This window comes from Biomphalaria glabrata, chromosome 17 (assembly GCF_947242115.1).
Source record: "Biomphalaria glabrata chromosome 17, xgBioGlab47.1, whole genome shotgun sequence".
Classification (NCBI taxonomy): Eukaryota; Metazoa; Mollusca; class Gastropoda; family Planorbidae; genus Biomphalaria; species Biomphalaria glabrata.
This window is the reverse complement of record NC_074727.1, coordinates 525437-546617: the sequence shown is the minus strand read 5'-3', so window position 1 is coordinate 546617 and position 21181 is coordinate 525437. Positions and strand designations below refer to the sequence as shown.

General features: G+C 35.4%; 1 long non-coding RNA gene across 4 annotated transcripts; it reads left to right on the top strand.

Moving 5' to 3' along the window:
* The first annotated feature begins 157 nt into the window (after nt 1-157).
* Nucleotides 158-20772, top strand: LOC129923651 (uncharacterized). Of its 4 annotated transcripts, none has more exons than XR_008775643.1 (8): nt 158-280; nt 10994-11161; nt 11938-12108; nt 12314-12459; nt 13507-13595; nt 13913-14152; nt 19408-19539; nt 19673-20771. It is a non-coding gene; the product is annotated as an uncharacterized LOC129923651 (long non-coding RNA). The 4 variants fall into 4 exon arrangements; XR_008775642.1 differs by lacking the exon at nt 158-280 and adding an exon at nt 9475-9693 and having other exon boundaries at nt 13475-13595; nt 19673-20772; XR_008775644.1 differs by lacking the exon at nt 158-280 and adding an exon at nt 9475-9693 and having other exon boundaries at nt 12314-12469; nt 19673-20772.
* The last annotated feature ends 409 nt before the right edge of the window (nt 20773-21181 follow it).

The following is a 21181-nucleotide window of genomic DNA, read 5'->3' as shown; positions in this document are numbered from 1 at the left end:
GCAAACGTGTACCTAGATCTAAATCTAGATCTAGATACTTAATATAGAGCGGCTCATTTTGCTGTTTCAATCAATTAATTTTGTGTGTGTAGGCCTATAAATTAGCGTGCTTCTAAAAAAAAAATAAAAAATTAACGTGCTTCGTATTTTGGATACTTCAAAAATATTGGATTTTTGTTGATATAGATCTAGATCTAGCCGATTCTAGCCATTATACTTTATATGCCTACCTTAATAACATGGATTTTTTGGAACAGTTTGGATTATTTAATACGCAAAGGTAAGGCACTTTTTTTAAAAAGAAGAAAATAGATTACCCGACAAAATGATACTTGATAATCTGATGATGATACTGATAGTACTTTAATTTAGTAACATAATAAATGATAGATGAATAGATCTAAGATTCTAAGAGATGTACCATTAGTTTAGTAAGTTTAGTATTACTAGTATTAGTAATATGAGTATGGCAATGAATCTCAGTGTACACTGACTACGTTGATATGTTCCCATTCCATGTTATCATGATCAGAATACCCCTTCTTTTCTGTGTTTTTTAAAATTATAATAAACGTACCTCATTTTAACGAACAATCTAACACTTTTTTTTTAAAGCCCGTCAGCCTCTCTTAGATTGAAAGTGCATGACCCTCTCTCTCTCTGTTTTGCTCAATGGAACAATTTTTTTTTTACCTGCCATTTTAATTTCTCCCACTCATTAAACTTTTGACTTGATTTGGAAAGATCAGTTTCATATATAATGGGCCTCCGACACATACACGCTCTCATATTTTGGGCCTGTTAATTTTAGTAGCACTTATTTAGGCCTACTTATCTGCTGCTCACCCCCACCACCAACAAAATGTTGGTCCTTCGTACACATTCCCTTTCCCATTTCTTTATTTCACTTGATATTTTGTTTTCTAAATAAAATGTTTGTTAGTAAAATGTTTTACATGTTTCGGATGTTCCTTCAGAGTTGAAGATAGTTTACTTCCTAGTCCAAACCTCCCTCAGGACGAGGGAGATTGGGAGCGGATTTGAACCCTCGACCATCGATAAATCCGAACGACAGTCCAGCGCGCAAACCGCACGACCAGGCAGCCATTCAAAAAGCAATATCAATTCGGTTTTATTCATTGTAATCGTTTATTTGTTCCCGTTTGAATGTAGCGAAATGACAATAGATCTAGATTATTACTCAGCACTGGCTGCCTAAACATCGTTTCCATCCTTACGCAGTGTAACGCAGGATGGTTGGGAATGGAGACAGGCTGGGCTTGAACCGTGACCTCCGTGCCGCTTGAACCCGGAACCAATAAAACCAACAAAAATCTATTCTTTATCCGATAACGTTTATTACTCACAGAGTCGCCTCTTCTGTCTAGAGCAGGCATGTCAAACTCGGCGTTCGGAGGCCGCATACCACTTTGCGTGCGGCCCGCTTAGCCACCTAAAAATTATCGAAATAATGTTAAACTGTTACGCTGGAAAATAAGAGATGACAAGCTACTTGAATTGAAAAATAGTATTTGTTAAACTGAACAACGAGAGTGAGTTGCAGTGAAAGCAATTTAAGCTACAATTTGTCAAATTTAATTGCAAGCCATAGTACAACATTTAGTGAATGTGATTGTATGAAGGAGTGTCGTTAAAGCCGAAGTAATTTGTCCAGAAAAGGTGAAAGCATTCACAGAAATAGCGTTAACTAGGAACACTGTGGCAGATAGAATAAATGACATGTCAGTCAGATTGCCTGAACAATTAAAGATTTTGAATTATTTTTATTGGCTCTCCATGAGTCAACTGATGTAACGGGTGTAGCACAGTTGGTTATATTCATAAGGCCTGTGACAGCGTAAGACGCAATCATCTTCTTTTTTTGAAGTAACGTCTGTATTATATAAGATAAGACAGGAATTTTGAGATACATGAGGTGCTACTTTAGCTCTGTTCTATGCATAACACCACAACAAGCGCGGATGTTTTGAGAAATAACAGGGATTGATATGACAGTACAATTTACTTGCTAGCTAGTCTAACAACGAATGGGGCACCAAACATGAAATGAAATGGTTTCGATGCAAAGTTACTTGCAAAAAAAAAAAAAAGAGAGACTGGTGCTAAGTTTAAATGTCCTCATTTTCAGTGCATCATTCACCAAAAAACATTCATAAGACCGGTTTCAGTCACTCTTAATTTTATTCATGCCCGTAGTTTAAATCATCGCCGATTTTCAATGTTTCTGGATGGCATGGGATACGAATTGGATTGTGTTCTCTACTACACAGAAGTCCACTGGCTCTCATGTCATAAAGTATTGAAGAGATCTTTTTTGCACTGCGTGAGGAAATTGTATAGTTTCTGAACATGAAAGGTGAACCTGTTGAACATTTTCAAACTGACTAATGGGTCACAACTGCGTGTAATCATGTGAAGTGCTTACTAGCAAAATTACGACTGTGGATAAACCAAATATGAAGAGGAAATCGTGTTCACTTCTCAACGTGTCAGGAACTAAACAGATTAAATACGGCTACAACATTTGGTAAATATGTCTTACACCTGGAATCGTTAGTAGATGCTTTCAATGACCGTTTTCGTGACTTCGTTCCGTACGAGCAAGAATTTTCGTTGTTTGTATCTCCATTTTCATTTGATTCTGAAATTGCTGCTGGTAATGTGCAACTAGAGCTGATAGAATAGCAGATTCTTTGTTGAAATCGAAGTATATAGAATTGGCTGTGCCAAACTTTTACAGTTATTTACCCTGAACGGTATGTTGAATTGCGGAAATTTGCAGCCAGAATTCTTGCTGTTTGCAAGCACTTATCTCTGTGAGCAGTTCTTTGCCATAATGAAAGCTACAAAAGCACCTCACCGTTTGAGATTATCTCATCAATATTTGTCATCAGTGATGAAATTATCAGTAAAAAAAAAATTCAACATGACATTAATAAGCTTGTATCCTATAAAAGATGTCAAGCATCAGAACATAGAAAATAATGCGTAATCATATTTTTAATTACCAAATAGTACTACACATTTAGCTGTCTAAGGGACAGGTATGCCATTAATTATTGTATTCCATTGTATTGTTTCTAATTTACATAAAACTAGTAGGCTGTTTTGCTGTTTTGTTTTTGGCTGTGGCCCCTCAGGTCATAGTAAGTTTTATGCGGCCCATACACCTTAACGAGTTTGACATGCTTGGTCTAGAGTCTAGAGGATCTAGTCTATTCAAGTGCTATTTAAGATGTTAACTTTAGTTAGAGTATTCGGTTAAATGTGTACATAAAAGAGCGGGGGTAGATATATAGCCTAATAGAGGAAGACCACAAAGAGGTTTAGTAGCGTTGCAAGGTAGCCTACGAGTGGGCCCAGGTATACGAATATCTTGGTTGTCACCGCCTCCCCCAATAAGACGAATGTAGTGTGTGACAAAAAAATTGAATGTATTGGTGCATTTACCAAAAGACATTTTAATGCAGTAGCAGTGTAGCCCCTTTTTTAAGATAAGGTAAGATAATTTTATTGATCCAATCAAATGTAAATGTAAATTCAGTTTGACTACAATTGACAACCTCAGCGTAACTACTTTACAAAAACAAAATGGATGAAAAATTCGAACAACATTCACTCATGAAACACATACACATTCACAACCAGCGCTTCATGAGTTTGACTTCTATGTACTTTAAAATAAGTAGGGCTAATTATATCAATTACGTTTGTTTCAATTAGGATTCCAGTAATAGTGTCTTTAAAGTCATGTTTGTACAATTTCTTAACAGAATTAAACGACTTAAAAAATGAAATGTTTCAAATGAATAAAGAAATGTTTTATGAGTTCTATTTCCCAGTATACACATTTACATTCCTAAAACACTTCTAGGTGTAAAACTATTAAACATTGCTACAAACTAGTATCTGATTCGACGTTAATTATTTTAACAGTAATTAAATCTAACATTAATCTAATAATATTTATCTGGCCTTCTTAGAAGAAATGTCAGTAACTAGTGCTTTTGTCTGTTTCTCACCAAGTGAAGCCAACCTGCTCTTTGTCATAAAAATTTTTAAATAACTTTTGTTCAATCGAAATGAAACTGGGCTTTTAACGACGAAAACGTTTTGACATTTTTGATGCCCATGAAATCTGTCGCGTATTTCAGAAACAATGACATCAATAGTTCGTTTGGATACGTTGATGTTGAGAGTCTTCTCTCGAATCTTGGAATTTTTTCTTCTTGTAATTAGTGGCAGGCTCATCAAATTGTCTTTTAACCTTCTGCAATTGTGTAAAGCAAAAAAAAAATTATTAACAGCCCAGCTACTTCAGCAGCCTCTTTTTTTTTTTACACTCTGGAAGTCATTTTTTAATAATTTACTTCAGTCAAGAGCCTCTTGAGTTGACTATCTGATGTATGTATTTCTCGCTGCTCGCTATCCAACATTTTTGACACAACATTGATTGCTCTTACAATATTGTACTAGACAATAGGCAGAACAAGATTATAGAATGTTTCTTGTTGTCCTCAAAGTGCTGCAGCTCGTTAAGTACAGTTCTTTATTTATCAAACACAGCTGAAAGTCAGTTAAGATCTTTCAACTATTTGATGTGTAAGTGCTTTTTTAAATTTTATTTTAACTACAGGAAAAAAAAAAGAAAAAAAATTGAGCTTAAAGAACATTGAATTATAAGCAAAGAGGGGGCGCGGTGGCTGAGTGGTTAAGCGCGTGGCTTTCTGGGGTCCTGGGTGTCACGTCACGTGTGTCCATTAACGCACGACGTGTCCAAATAATGTCAACATTGGCAAGAGTGCAATGGGTCAGAAATAAGGGGAAGTAATTATAAAGAAATTTCTTAAAAGGCGCCACGACAAAAGGGGCGCAGACAACTGGTTCGATGACATCGAGGTAACTCCAGCTTCCCATGGCCTCAATGTTGCATGCCGGTGAAAATGTCTGTTTTGGTAGCATTTATGCGAACAACGGGTAGTGAACCTCGCCTCTCTGTTGTAATAGGCCTACTTATTATATTATCCATACGTGCCCCTTCTCTTCATTTGTTGGGGGGGGGGGGGGAGGAGGAAGCGGGGCAACAATCCAAGGTCCCTGGGAATTGGAATGTGTATCTGAATTCTGAATCTCATTGAGCTCACGGTTAGCTAAACTCTTTTATTTAAAATAAACTTGGTTGAGAAGACTGCCCATTCTTTTTAAGTAAATTACCATACAAAGAGAAACTTAAGGCGTTTATTTGTTACAGTGATTGATATTAATGTATTATAGCTTTTAAATAGTGCTATTTTCATGCTTACAGCATGCTCAGATCCCTTTGGTCCAATCTCATTTGTGGACCAGTGGGGGGGGAGGGGGTATCTAGGAGTTGGTCTCGAACCTCGAGCCCCCTTCTAGGTAGCCAAGCCAAGTTCAAGCGCACTTGGCCTCTCGACCACGCTTCCCATATATATATAGTGAATATATATATATATATAGAATATATCTAAAGGCAGCACGGAAAACATCTCCTAGATACCCCCTCCCCCCCCCCACCGGTCCACAAATGAGATTGGACCAAAGGGATCTGAGCATGCTGTAAGCATGAAAGTAGCGCTATATAAAAGCTATAATAATAATATATTCGGATGAATTAATAAAGAGACCAACAACAGCGTTCTAAGACCAGTAGATGACATGTCCAATCACATACTAATTAACATTGGTTTGGTGGAGGTGTCGCATGATCTTGAGTTGGCCCCGCTACGAAGTCCTTCATAAATCACAGACTTTATTACCTTGAACAGTGTAGCGATGCGTTGATTGGAATCAAAATGAAAAAAAAATAGCAGAAAATAAGTAAGATAAAAAGCAACCATTGCTGGAGATGTGTGCAAAAAAATGTAGTAAAATTATATTTTGAAATATTGCCAATAAGAATAATCTTCGTTTAATTTGAACTTTTTAGAATGACATGTAGAGACAATGTTTCATTAGCCTCTTCCTCATAATTTATAAGAATCAGAACTTTCTAAAATGCATTATATAGATATGTAGAATTATTTATTTTTAAATATATTTACATTTATAGGTGGCCCACCTGATTTCTTTAGGTGTCCGCGGACCGCTTAAAAGACTCCTCGGGCCGCTTGTGGCCCGCGGATTGTAATTTGCCCACCCCTGAGCTAGTTTAATCCGACCAGATATTTTGAATAATAATCAACTGGTCCCTCACTACTGTTTAATATGTCTATTACGAATTATTATATGACAATTGTTGACGCAGCGTGGCAAAACAATAATGATTAATAACAGTCCTGTGGTAGAATTATATTTTGCGCATAAGCATTAGATTATTTTACAGACGAATCAATCGTTCTATCAGCATCTCTGCTTTACATCGCCATTTAAAGAAGTAGACTCCACAACACACAGATATCAGCCTTTTTATTAATCGCTCACATTTTATGATTAATTATTACGTTTAACATTGACAGTAGTATTTCGTGTTTGTTACATTGTTTTTCGCACGCCCATCTAACCGTTAGATTATGAATACATATTTGAAGCGTAAGCTGACATTTGAAGAAGAGCAAGAGTGTAATGGAAATAGTGACGTAAGAGAGGCCATACAGCGTAGGGCAAAATGACGTAAATATGCATCTGAATATTGGATTTCTACCGTACAAAGGCAACAGCCGCAATGTGTCATATGTCTCGGTGCGTTATCGAACGAAAGTTTGATATATCAGCAGCTTTAGAAATATACTGTTTGGCCATTCTAAGACTAGTATAATTAGGTCGCCTGCTGTGCAGCGCCCCGGAAGTGGTCGGGGTCTTCTAACACCGTAAGGCTTGTAAGAGTTGCTGAACTGACAAGACCACTGGCTTAGCGTGTTCAATCCATGACCTCCGTGTCGAAGGCGCCGTTCAATTCCGCTTAACCTAGATCAGTGGTTCCCAAACTTTTTTTGTCTCGTAGACCCCTTGCCATGTTTTCTGGTTTTCGGTAGACCCCCTGCTTAACTTATACTGCAATTTTGCTATTCACCAGCAACATTTTTTATAAGTAATTTCTAACAGTTGTAAGTCGAAGGGTAAATACGTAATTTAAAGCTAGCTAGTATATCTTTTATATTGACAAAATTCAAATTAAAATAAACCAAAATAACAATTGATATGTATTACTGGAACCACCAAGCATGTTGGAAACGTGTGTTGTTGTTTGTTGCAGGTTCATCATCCGTTGCTACGGATATTATGTTTTATAAAGGAATTTGTTGTACTATAAAGTAGTCCTTCAAACATTAAATATTAATTAATTGATTAATTAATTGGTCTTAAAGTGTCACAGTAAAAGTTTTCGTAAGGAGCAGTTTCTCGTGTATTTCATATTTCAAGCCTGGCTCAAATATTGGGTTCGCGGAACTATTTTCACAATCTGGAGAAGGGGCGAAGGTGAGAAACTGTCGTCTAAATCAGTAAGCGTTTACACCACTAATGTGCCCTTAAACTGTATTGTTGCTTAAATAAATTCATTTAATACTATCAAATTTAGGTTTGTGTTAAAACAAGTTTTTAAAACTACTTTAACAGTAGGTAAAATCAGTGTTTTATCTTTAATGTTTTCGCTATTAGGCTATAAGTAAACAAATCGTGTAAGACGCTCACAAACCATCATCTTCTCTCTCAGTCTCATGTTGAAGAGAGATGTTGTGAGTCTATTTTGAACTTTTTCTTTGAGAACCTTTTTTTTTTTCAAACCTTTATCTTTTTATCAGGGTGACATCATCTCAAATGATCCTCCAACGTAATTGGTTTCATATCGTCATAAGAAGCCACTTAGGCAACCTCTTGTTTGATAAAGAAGGAATGAATCCCAATTTAAAATAGTCAACGCTGTACAATCTACATTTCTTTTTGAACATTCGGGCGTGTCAATCTTCGTGGTTTTGATTCCGTAGACTGTGGTAATTACGTTTCCAATAAGTTAAACAATCAGTTGTCAACTATTTTAAGTTTCGGAAATTTTCGCTCCAGCCTTGTGTCCTTGACATCAAATGTGACAGTCAACTTTCATCGGCTTTGTGGGCAGTCTTCTTAACCACTCAAGTGGAACCCTGCTCTTAGCATGTGTGTGTTGACCCGACGTTTTAGATTTGCAAAGAAAGTGTGTCGCTAAGGTGCAAAACATTTAACGACAATATGAAACAAAACTTAAAAAAAAAAAAGACAGGTGTCTAGGTTTTTCTTGGTTCAGGCCGCAAGGAAAAGATTTCTAGGTTCATAAATCGGAGATTTGGGGAATTTTTATAGCAACAAGAAAATACGAGCGGCGATATTATGTGCTACCGAGCAATTCACGATAAGAGCCATTTTCCGGCGAATGGGTTAAAGTGTTTGCTGGCAGTTGTGGGGAAAATGTGGCTTGAAGTAAGAATGCAGTTAAAACAATGACAAGGCGAGTTTGAAAAAAAAAAAGGGGGGGGGGGAGGGTATCGCTTTAAAATTGACGAATATAGCATAGCAACTCCGCTCTTGGTATTTGTTCGCGATATATGTCAGGATTCCGTGTAAATATTTTGGCTCACATGACCCCCCGACCAAACTGCTTTGCTGCTAACAGCTAAACAAGAGACCTTGGAGAGGGCCTAATTGTACGGAGGCCATATGTTCCATGAGGAAGACAAAGGATAATGTTGAATTAGTAATGAATGAATGAGGGCAGAAAGATTCCACTGAACATTTAATACGATGACTGTTCAAAGTGAAGAATGATCTGTAAATAATGTGACAAGAGATTGCAACACACATTCATATCATTTATAGTACACGTGCGGGTCGTGCGTATCTCAGTAATACTATCCCTTAATTAACATGAACCCGTATTACGTCGCCTATCGGCCAAGCCCCAACATTGCTAGCTTAGCGATATTTCCACTCTGGCTCTCTGAACCAGCACCTATCAGTACTTGCAAACGGAATGAATTATTTACACAGCGACGAGCCGAGGCGAGCAGTTAAACAACGAAGTTCAGCACCAAGCCCCAAAGACGGGAAAAAGAAGGACGTCATCAAACACACAGCAACCAAGAGGGGTCACCAAATTGCGTGTACACACACACATACACAAGAATTCGTGCTCACAGAATACAGCCTACCCATCAGCGACAAATTGTAGAACTTAGCCGACACAATTAATTAATAATTTACATGCATATGTATTTATCACATCAAATCATCATTAGATTTAATTCCATTTTAATTCTGTGTGGCTCTTACTTCAACAATTTGCACCAGTTATGTCGTCGTGTTGAAATTGTGTAACTTAAGGTCACTATGATCCCGCGGTGGTATGTGTTGTTCACATCTGACAAAGAGAATTGCCAACTCGATATCGGACTTTTTGTTTTCACTTGCAATAACGTCTTGGTCTTAGCTTAGGTTACTACACTCGAGTTGTTCCATTGCAAGTCAAAAGTCTAGGTCAGTGATCAATGCTGGGGGTGAAAATAAAAGTGGGTTCCAGAGAGAGAGAGAAGAAAGGAAAGAGAATGATAGCGATCCGATTCCGATTCAGTGTAACAGATACTGGTATTGACTGCCAAAAATAGGTGGATGGTTGAAATGCGTCCAGTTTATTAGAAGTTTAAAAGGAGAGAATGTTCCGGCATAACTAGACAGTCACAGGTCGGTGTGTAATACTAGTTAAAAGATATTTACACTAATTAATTATTGCATAGGCTAACCAGCTATAAACCTGCCCCCTGTAGTACCTGTAGAATGAAAGTTTTCAGTGATATGTTTTTGGAAAGTAATATTGACTCCTAAATTACGTGGCATTGTTGTGTCCTAGTTGAGTTAGAGAGTATGTTAGCTTTGGTAGATTATATTGTGCATTGTTTTTAGCGACGGTTAAAGGAGTGACAGTGACGTAGTCAGACAGACGAATAACGCAGGAGAATAGGCGAACAAGGAAGAACGATGTGGCGATAGCTTAGAACATGGTTGATTAGAATTAGAGATATTTAAATAACGACGGATAAGTAGACAAGACAGGCATCCCAAGTGTTAATGAATGCATCATTTATAGTAGTAGAAAGTCTTGAGTACGTTCATCTTATTAATTGTAATGTTCTTTGGCTAATGTACAATAGTTGATGAAATAGTAGTGGATTTGCATAACACCCAAGATACTAGCCAGAACAGCATGTGTGGATTCGGAGGAGTCTCTATCTAAGGGGAGGAGGACCACCACTAGGGAGCAAAATATCGATATTTAAAATTAAAAAATCGAACTTTTTTTTATTTCATTATTTGAAAGTTTATCCACATTTAAGTATTATCCTTGAATAAATAAAACACAATGATGATAATAATCCACCATAGCTGGGCCTGTTTTAGATAAGTAGAGTCCCTAGGCGATGTGATTTGGTGGCCCCAAATAAAATAGAGGCTAGTCTCAAACTAAACTTTCCAAAGACAGAGAGATATTACTTTCTTTAGTCTAGTCTTGTAATCGTTCTCATCTCTTAAATGATTTCCACTACCGGTAGCCTACTTCCACCACACCTTGGCCTTTGATGATAAGTTATCAGCGGCATGGTCATAATTATTCTAATCGTTCTCCTCTCTCAAAAGATTTCCACTACTTCCACCACACTTTTGCCTTTGATCATTACGTCATGTATATCCCTTACAACCACAAGAAGCCCTGTAGCTAAGTACACTCCCAGCTGTACAACTCATCAAGAATGTGAAGTGGAAGAGGAAACACTATAAACACATTTATAACATGTCAAAAAAATATTTAAAAGCATTTAAAATAATCATATTTATATATTAGATGAAATGAGGGCTTAAAGCCAAAGTCTTAACTGCACAATTAAACAATGAATAACAAAAAAATATTTAATTAGGGATGAAATTATCGGTCACCATTTTTTGTACCAGTATGTTATTCATTATTTATTATTTCTTTATGTTGCAGATTCCTTAAATAAGCCAACATGTGAGATAAATGGTTGAAGCAATGAAAAGAGGGAAAGGATGGACCCCTGATGGGTATGACTTTGTGGACAGCACACATTTTATTGATGCAAACTTTGATGATATAATGAAAAATCTGAAACCCTCAGCTATTCCTACAATATTTCAGGTGATACTTAATGTAGAAAATGTTAATTTTAGACTTCTATGTGAGTTTGAATTGGTTTTACATTTAACTATTTAAAAAAAATGACTGCTCATGTATCCCAGTATAGTATTTGAAGCAAAGTAGAAATAACAGCAAGTATTTTCAGTATTGTCTAAGTAAATGTTTGACTAGTATAATGAAATAACAACTGACATGAACTGATCTAGACTGACTTTAACTTACAACTGAGTTACTTTTACCTATCCCTTAGTTTGTAAGACCGATGGGGCACCATGCAAGATTTGTAAATCATCTTTCTCCATTCCTCTCTGTCTTTTGCCTTAGTTAGAGCCTCTTTCAATGGAAGTACCGTCCATTCTTTTATGTTGTCCTCCCATCGCTTTCTCTGTCTGCCTCTTCTTCTTTTTCCTGGTACTGTTCTCTGGTCTTTGCAAACCCCTAAGAGGCATTCAATATGGTAAATCAAAATGCACTGTTAGATTTAATATATTATTGTACTTATGTATATTTTATACATTTAGTGATATTGATATTCATATCTTGGACTTCAACTAAACAACAAAATGAATTCCAATTGTATATGTGATATTTTATTTTTTGTCATATTTTCATTATTAATTAAATCACTATCTGTATTTTTTCTGTCAATGCTATAGAATTAGAGATATACTTATGGTATCTGAATGAAAGCTTGCTTATCTAATTTTAATATATACTCCAGAATTTACTGTTATGCCTGAAAGGATTTTGTATTGCTAACAATTATTATTTTTCAGTGTCATAATGATGCAGCTTCCTGGCCAGTTAAAAAGAAGGAAAAATAAAGTCTTAAGGTGAAAGAAGAAATTGTACAATTCAAAGAGACTTCTGATATATTATAAAAAGAAAGTTCAATGTTTATGAGAGGAGTTATAGAAAAGCCAACCTCACCTAAAACAGTTATGATGGTAAATGTAAAATTTACTCGATAGTTTAGTGATAAGAATATATAATAATTAGCATAACAATCATTGATAAATTATTCATGTCCATGTGGCACTCTTTTTGTTTGTTTGGCAATAGTTATAGATAACATTTAGATCAACTGGTCTAAGATGGATTCCAATTTAACATTTAATATATGATTTTTAAAAATATATTTATGCTTTTCAGATTTATCTTTACATCTGTTTGAGGAGCCTACAGGAAATGCAAATTATACAGATGAAAAAATATCCTTCACAATAACATTGCACTTTTACTGTCCTAATGTGTATGAGTTCCTTTCTACCACGTTTAACTTGCCTTCAACCAGAAAAGTAAGAAGATGTATGTGTTGCTCATTAGTATTTGTCTTTTATAATTCTATGATATAATTGGATGATCACCAGGGATGAACAAATGCATGTTGTGATGGATCACCTGGGATGAACAAATGCATGCTGTGATGAATCACCAGGGATGAACAAATGTATGCTGTGATGAATCACCAGGGATGAACATATACTTGTCTAGAATCTCTTGAAACTTGAGGCTCTAGGAAATTATAATAATTATAAGAAGAATTACAATATTAGAGCAAAAGTTTATTTTAGCTCATATTATTAAAAAAGTAAGTTCCCCTTTCAGACCATGATGTCTATAGTGCAAATGATGTAAAGGTCATCTGTTTCTGTGGCCTATGGTTAGCTAAAGTCATGTGACCAGCACAATAGCCGTCATTACTTTTCCCCAACTAATGTCAGATACCCATTAGATCTGGGTTGACTAAGAGGGGCCTTAAAGATCCTGAAAGTAAAAATTTCAGTCTTCTAGGATTTGAACCTGGGACCTGTGTTCATAAGCCAAGTGCTTTACCACTCCCCACTGTGCCTCTCATATTATTAGTTAGGCTTTAAAAATTTCTTCATTGGAACTGAAAACTTGGTGATTCAAAGATATAACTATACTTGTTTACTTGTTTAATTAGTTAATTAAAGTGTTTCAATTTCACTTTGTTTATTATCTTCTGTAGATTATTCATTATTGAGTAGGTCTATTTAGGAAAAAAATCCACTAGATTCAACCAATTCAGTAAAGCATTTCATGACACTTTTAGCTATTAAACAAATCAACTTACTTGCACCTGGTTAAAAACAGAAGTAGGCCACCAATTTCCTTCCTATTGCATGAAGGGCTAAGGATTCTTGGCCAAGGCATAATATTTTAATCATGATGATATGAAGGATTTGAACACAGGTTATTATAATAACAACATTAGTGTAAGTCAAGTTTACTATAGCCAACTTAATGAAATTATGCGAAAAGTATCTTAATCTAGTTATTATTCCATAGGATGTTGGCAAGTTTACCTTCATCTATTTCAGTCATGATTGCCTTTATATGTGGACAAATAAGCCTATACAGTATTTCCAAGAATGAGAACTTTGCAGGGTAGAGTCATTTGACTTACAAGGTGAAGGTTTTTTATATTTAATTATGGATGTTTTTTTTGCAAAGCAAAATAACTTCAGGTTGTATAGACATACTCAAAAGAAAGAAATTTTTTCTGCAAGTGACCTTAAAACTTAAAATAAATAAATTATGGCTTTTATTGGTAGTGTTTTAAGTTAAATACTTTGAAAGCTGATCACTAGTTAAGATGTTTAAGTTTACAAGATGATATATTAAATTAGCTAGATGATATTAAATTTACTAGATTTTACAGGAATTAATTTATTCCCAAATGTACTTAAAAATATTTTATTTGCTGACCAAAGACTTTTTTTTCAGCCTCTTAGAGACCACTGGGACATTGTTCTGGGCTGCCTTTGGTATGGGGAACTCTCAGGCACCAGCTATTAAAGAAGAAACAAATAGCAGTCAGGTTAATGGTGACTCAGAGATAACAGAAAGTGTGCTGCTGAAAGTCATTGTGGTGGTTGGCTACGTTTTGTATGGAGTTTACATTCTTGATGCTGTCGTGGTCCTGATCAACTTGTTCATTGCTATGATGAATTTGAAGACATTTAGGTTTGTTTCATGTTATGTTAATCATTAAGTTAAAACTATTTATATATCCCATTTCATTCAAATACTCTTTACCTATCAATTCATCGGAGAGGACCTTTTTGTAGTTTGTTTTACATGTTAATTAAGGTTTGATGATTATTACATCCTAGTCCAAACCTCCTGCAGGAGGCAGGGTTTGAACATATCAGTAGGACAGTATAGAGTGTATGCTTCATTAATAGAAAATCATCCAAAGTTGTGGGGTGAAAGTCTCTGATGATTAAATATAGCATCATCTATCTATTTCCTTTAGAAGTGTTCAGTGCATTTATGAAAAAAAAAAGATTCCTCTGAACCTTTGCACTGTTATCAGCAGTAGAAATCTTGGCTAGCTTGGACATTTTCATGGAATGCCACAAGGTTGACTTCCTCAAGACATTTTGTATGGTGATCTATTAGAAGTCAGGAGAGCCTTGGGTCACCCACTACTTTTAACTATCTCAACATTTCATCACTACTTCTAACTATCTCAACATCTCAGCACTATTTCTAACTATCTCAACATGCCAACTTTGGATGAAGGAATGATTCCTTGCCAAGGCTGATTTGTTACAAAGCAATATATAAAAATCCAAACCAATCAAAGTGGTAATCAAAACTATGGCTTATGAAACAAATAATAATAATGGCAATGTCATTGCTATATCAGCATAGAAATTCAACACAGGCAAAACAAAGAATGTGATTCCAGAATTGATATGTCGTTCTTAGCTTTGTTCTAAGGCTGTTAGCCACTTGATAAACAAAAATAATATTGTATACATGGACAGATTTTATAACAGTCCCACTGTTTGACACTTTAGCCAATGATTATGGAATATTTGCTGATGGAACTGCAATGGCTTTAAAAAACTGACAAAGTTGAAGAAAAAGCAGAGAAGTCAATCTGAATTGATCTATCATGGCAATAGAGTAAGTCTTATTCTGGATGGAGAAATGACCCATTCATCTGTTCACACCACAATCCAGGCAATATTTTTATTCCATATGCTAGGCCAAATTCCTACAAGTGCTCTTTCTTCCCTAGTTTGAATATAGAATGGGCTGCCTGAATCAGCCATGAAAACCAGTGACTTAGCAGAGTTTAATTCACTAATTAACATGCATGACTAGATTGACACATGAAATGCATAGAACATAATTATATTCTTTTTTGAAGCAACATCAGTAATCTATAAGATATGAAGCCTTGTTAGGATGGACCAAAGAGCCATTCATTTTAGTTTTTCATCCAACACAAATGGGGACCCTAAAAAAGAAGAACTAAAGATGGAATATCTGTGGATGTGCTAAAACCATTGCTCTGTATTGACTTCACCAAATACATGGTTTTGATGTCAACAACCAGGTTTGCAAAAATGGCTCTTTCATCCTTTTCAAAAGAAAAGATAAACTGGGTACTTTATTTTTATAAACAACTCTTGACAAAAAATTGAAACATATTTGGAAAATAAGTAGGCCAATAATTCCACTTTCACATGGATAAGCAATTGTGGAAAGATGATTTTCTATTAAGAACTAGAGAATTGCAACTTAACAGAGAGGACACTGGACTTGGAGAATCGTCATAGACAGCTTTTGAGGATTCTCAAAACTTAGTGACTTTGTTATTAGACCAAAAAGTTTTATCATGCTGGAAATGTTCATGGAAGATGTACTCTGTATTTGATGAGCCGAGAAAGAAATGTGAACAAGACCAAAGGGGAGTAAAGAGAACCAACAGTAGAGATGATGCAGTGATGCAACTGAACAATAGATAATGAGTCCTCTATTTGGGAACCCTCAACTCAAAAAAACATTAAGAAACCAACACAAGATAGAGCAGTGAGATTCCGAAATAACTAATATTCACATTTGATTACAGCTAGACCTCTAGTAAAATTATTAAATTTAGAGATCCTTCAGGACAGAAGACTTCAAAAGTAAAGTAGCAATTATACAAAAAACATTAAACTATAAACTTCAAATACAAAAACAAAACTTAAAAAAATACTTAAAAAGACACAAAGATAAAGGAACATTCCTCATCCCATATGCTAGAAGACATTTATACTCCTTCTTCTCTAGTGCTATTAGCGCATGGAATGGGTTGCCTGAGTCAGCTAGAAAAAATGTGTGAATTGGCAGAGTTTAAGTCATTGATTAACTTGCATGACTAGATTGACCCTTGAGACACCCATAGGATGTAATAATCTTGGATAAGAAGATGAGATACTGCAAAAAGATGGCAATAGACTGGGGGCTGTCAAAGCTCTTAGTTTATTTCATTTGCCAATGAACAGTCTAAGAAAGAGTGAAGGAGTCCAAATCAGTGGAAACACAGACTGAATTAAAAAACATGGGTTTAATTGTTTAGATTAGTTTATATTTGTATCAAACTGGTTGTTATTATTTTGATTTTGTTGAATTTTCTGTTTTAACTTGATGATTTCTCACTTTGATATTGTCTGTAATATTCTTCACCTATCTCTTAGTTTGTTGGGGCATCTTACAAGATTTGTAGATCTTCTTTTGGGGTGTTATTCAGGAAGTCTAACTTGCATCTGGTCACAGCTATGTGATGGGGATGGTTCTGAGGTCCAAGGTTTGAGTCCTCCTTAAGACTTATCTATGCATTACTACAGTTTCTTCACCTTCTTCTCCCTGGGTGCTGCTATTATGTTTGATGTCATGTTTATTTCATCAATAGTCAAAGTAAGAAGTATTTGGGCCTGATATTGATTAGTTCTATACCTACTATTATTTAGTCATAGTAAAAAGTATTTGGACTTAATAGTGTTTAGTTTTGTTTCACTTTCAAATAGAATAGTTACTTATTCAAATTCATTTGTTAAGGTATGGAAGAGTTGAAAAAAACATGTAAATCTTTTTTTTTTTAATGCTTTTGATATAGTGCATATTTTATGCTTAGAGCATACTTATTTTGCTATGGCCCAATCTCCTTTTGTTGACTATTGGAGGAAGGGAACACATGGGAGGTTTACATGCTGTCTTTGGGCTTTCAGAAAACAACTCTGCTCGAGTCAGGATTCAAAATCGAGCCCCCATGGTAAGTGGCTAAGCTGTAGCCAAGCAGTGTAGGCCTGCCTCTCAGCCACACATGCCACAAATTTTGTGAATGAAAATGGGAAAATGGAACCTGCATCTGACAATGTTATTATAGAAACTCTTTTAGAAAATACTTTTTACTATGACTATGGGTGGCTGCCTGGATGTGCAGAATGCACGCTGGACTGTTGTTTGGACTTGTTGATGGTCCTGGATTCATACCTTGCCCTTCCCTATCGTCCTCTGAGATGTTTGGATGAGGAAATAAATATTATCTTCAACTTTGAAGGAACATTTGAAACATGTAAAACATTTTACAAACTATCATCTCTATTTAAAAAATGGCCTCGTTCTTAAATAGGGCACTTGCTAACATTGGATACTGAAGAAGTTACAGTGCTACTACTGCAGCCTTGAGTTCAAATCACAGTATAGAATGCAATTTTTATTTAGGGCTTCAGGATGTTTCCAACCATGAGTTATGGATACGTGGATGGCTGCCTGGTCGTGCGGTTTGCGCGCTGAACTGTCGTTTGGATTTGTCGAGGGTTCAAACCCTGCCCACTCCCATCCCCCGTCGTCCTGCAGGAGGTTTGGACTAGGAAGTAAACTATCTTCAACTCTGAAGGAACATCCGAAACAATGTAAAACATTTTACAAAAACATTAACATCATTTTGGGATATTATCTTTCCTGAACAAAAAATCCTTATTCTATTAATTTTTTACTGTTTGGCTTAAAAGTTTTTAGGATAAGAAGAGCTGAGTCTGAATCTGGGACTATCAAGTTGACCACCATTTCTGAAAGTTAATTTAATTTTTTATTTAACTTACATTGTGATACCATGCAGTGTTAACGTGATGTGAATAGAACTGATGTAGGTCAGTGAGTTCAGCAATACAAACTTAACCAGCAGAAATAACTGGAATATAATGGCAAAGTTCCCCTTTCAGACCTTGCGATCTACAGTGTCAAGGCTCTTTTTCTTCTCTAATATATGTATGTGTACTTCAATGCTGATTACTAAATGTACCCAATTCCTGGCAATAACGACACATATAATGACAGAATAAAGTGTTGAGGAGATGGAGCGTTGAGGAGATGGAGCATTGAGGAGATGGAGTGTTGAGGAGATAGAGTGTTGAGGAGATGGAGTATTGAGATGGAGTGTTGAGGAGATGGAGTATTGAGATGGAGTGTTGAGGAGATGGAGTGTTGAGGAGATGGAGTATTGAGATGAAGTGTTGAGGAGATGGAGTATTGAGATGGAGTGTTGAGGAGATGGAGTATTGAGATGGAGTGTTGAGGAGATGGAGTATTGAGATGGAGTGTTGAGGAGATGAAGTATTGAGATGAAGTGTTAATATGGAGTGTTAAGACAGGGTGTTGAGGAGATGGAGTGTTTAGGAGATGGAGTGTTAAGGAGATGGATTGTGAGATGGAGTGTTGAGGAGATGGAGTGTTGAGATGGAGTGTTGAGGAGATGGAGTATTGAGGAGATGGAGTGTTGAGAGATGGAGTGTTGAGATGGAGTGTTGAGGAGATGGAGTGTTGAGGAGATGGAGCATTGAGGAGATGGAGTGTTGAGATGGAGTGTTGAGGAGATGGAGTGTTGAGAGATGGGCTGTTGAGATGGAGCATTGAGGAGATAGAGCATTGAGGAGATGGAGTGTTGAGGAGATGGAGTATTTAAGGAAACAGGAAACTTGTTCTATTCTAAAGTCACTAAAAGAAAGCCTTTACATTTATTTTGTTTAGTTTTGTAATTATTTTTTCTTTTTTGTTAAAAAAATTTTTACAGAATTTTTTAAATACTCATTTGGGAATCAACTGTGAAATTTATTAACCTGCATATAGGCTAATTGATTCATACTATTTGATATCTATCTTGTAATTTTGCTTTCCTCTGCTATGCTGTTTTTTTTATTTACACATTTTATCTTATATTGTTTGAGATCTATCTGTGATCTATATTATCTTGTTTAAGATCTATCTGATCTAATTTGTGATCTATCTTGTTTGAGATCTAAATGATCTAATTTGTGATCTATATTATCTTTTTATGAGATCATTATTTTCATATTTGAGATCTCTCTTAGCTTTTGCAAATAGAATTTCAAGTGATGATGATATTTATATTAAGCCCTTCTTGCATTTATTTCTTCCAGAATGTCCAAAAGATTAGTCAGCTAAGGAGCCTAAAATGTTAGCCTGTTTACAAATATGAGATCTTCCTTGACTACACAAGTACCTTACAAAAGAAGGCTACTCACTTGTGTTTGGATATGTCAGCTGTTTTGGTAATAAATCAAGTGTTGTTTTTTCTACTATCTCTAATGTTTGTAGGTTCTAAAGTTAGAAAGTGTTGTTTTTTAATGCCACATTGCCTGTCAATTCTGTTTAGTTTTTATTTATTCTTTTTTTTTTATACAGTCCCTGTGGCCCTTTTCAAGCATGACAGATACTATTCTAATCAGCTTTTTTCTCTGGAAATTTTTCAACCACGGAAGCTATGAGGGATATCTGAAATCCATTGCTTACTTGTCTAGAAAGACTTCCATCGATTGAGTGATAAAAGATTAAGTTTACACAACTTTTAGTAGTCACCACATAACACTTAACATTTTGATGCTCAAGACAATACTGTTCATGAATGGTTTATTTTTCTTTATGCTGAGAGTGTCCAAGAAAGATAAGGTCAAAGGTTAATTGGACAAACAATAAACTTTGTCTTTGAATCTGAAATTGTAGAGAGAAAAAACAACAACTTAGTGTTGTTGTTAATTTACCAGGTACCTACTATTCATTTACTTTGACTGTTGACTTTAAGTTAGAAATTAAGGAAAGATTTCTTTGAGCTATATTTGTCAATGACCATAGGCATTAAGAGAGTTGACACCTCATTTTACTTTTCAACAAGATGATGTCTTAAAAAAATTAAGAGCTTTTGATGGAATTCTGTGGTTGAATAACATAAGTAAAGTTAATCACAGGATTCCATCAAAATCATTGCAGTTTGAACATTGTTGGTAGTGTCAATGTTATTAAGTTTTTTAGTTCTTGGTGTTACTACTTTATTCATTTTCTAGTGACCAGGCAGTGTTTTATACCATGAATGAATATCTGTTGTAAGAGGTTTAAGGTATACAACTCAATCAATAATATCTTTGACAATAAAATATTTTGATCAAGTTTATATTTTTGGAACAGAATATGCTAATGTGTTAAATGTACATTTTTCTTTTTTTTTTTTGAATAACAACTGATATTTAGTTTTATCCCTTTGTATCTTTCTACAGTAGATGCAGTGTCATACTAAATAGAAATTTTAAAAAATTATAATAACTTCTAATCAAAAATCAAATTAAAATCAAATATCTAAATGAATCATGCTACTTTGATTCTACACAATCTACAGGACTACCAATGTACATTAGTTTTGAACAAAAAGTTGCTAACTTTAAATAATTGATTAACTCATTTTGATATTTATGTATACCTTGTAATAAAAGTGACATTAATTTTACAATTTCATTTTTTTTAAATTGTAACTGGTCTGTGTTAATTTCTTTTTTTTTTTTCAAATTACTTTGTATTGCCTATATGGGGAAATGGTATTTCTGGTGTTTCTTTGCTCAGCAAAAACAAATCAGGATTTGAACTCAAGCCCCCTTGACAGTGGTTTATGCCAGATATCCAGCATTTCATGCAGTTTGTATGCCAAATTTGATACTCACAGTGCCCCAATGCAGGTAGAAAGAGGAAACCTTGCCTCATTAATGTTTGCTGCTCCAGACTTGCTTCTCTCTATCTCAACTGATCTAGGAAGCACTACAGCTGGGTTTCAGTCCACTGCATTGGCTAGAGAGGATCTCAGTCTCTCAGGCTGCAACTTAAATGAAGTCTGATGTGATTTTATTCTTTAAAAGTTGTATGGATGTC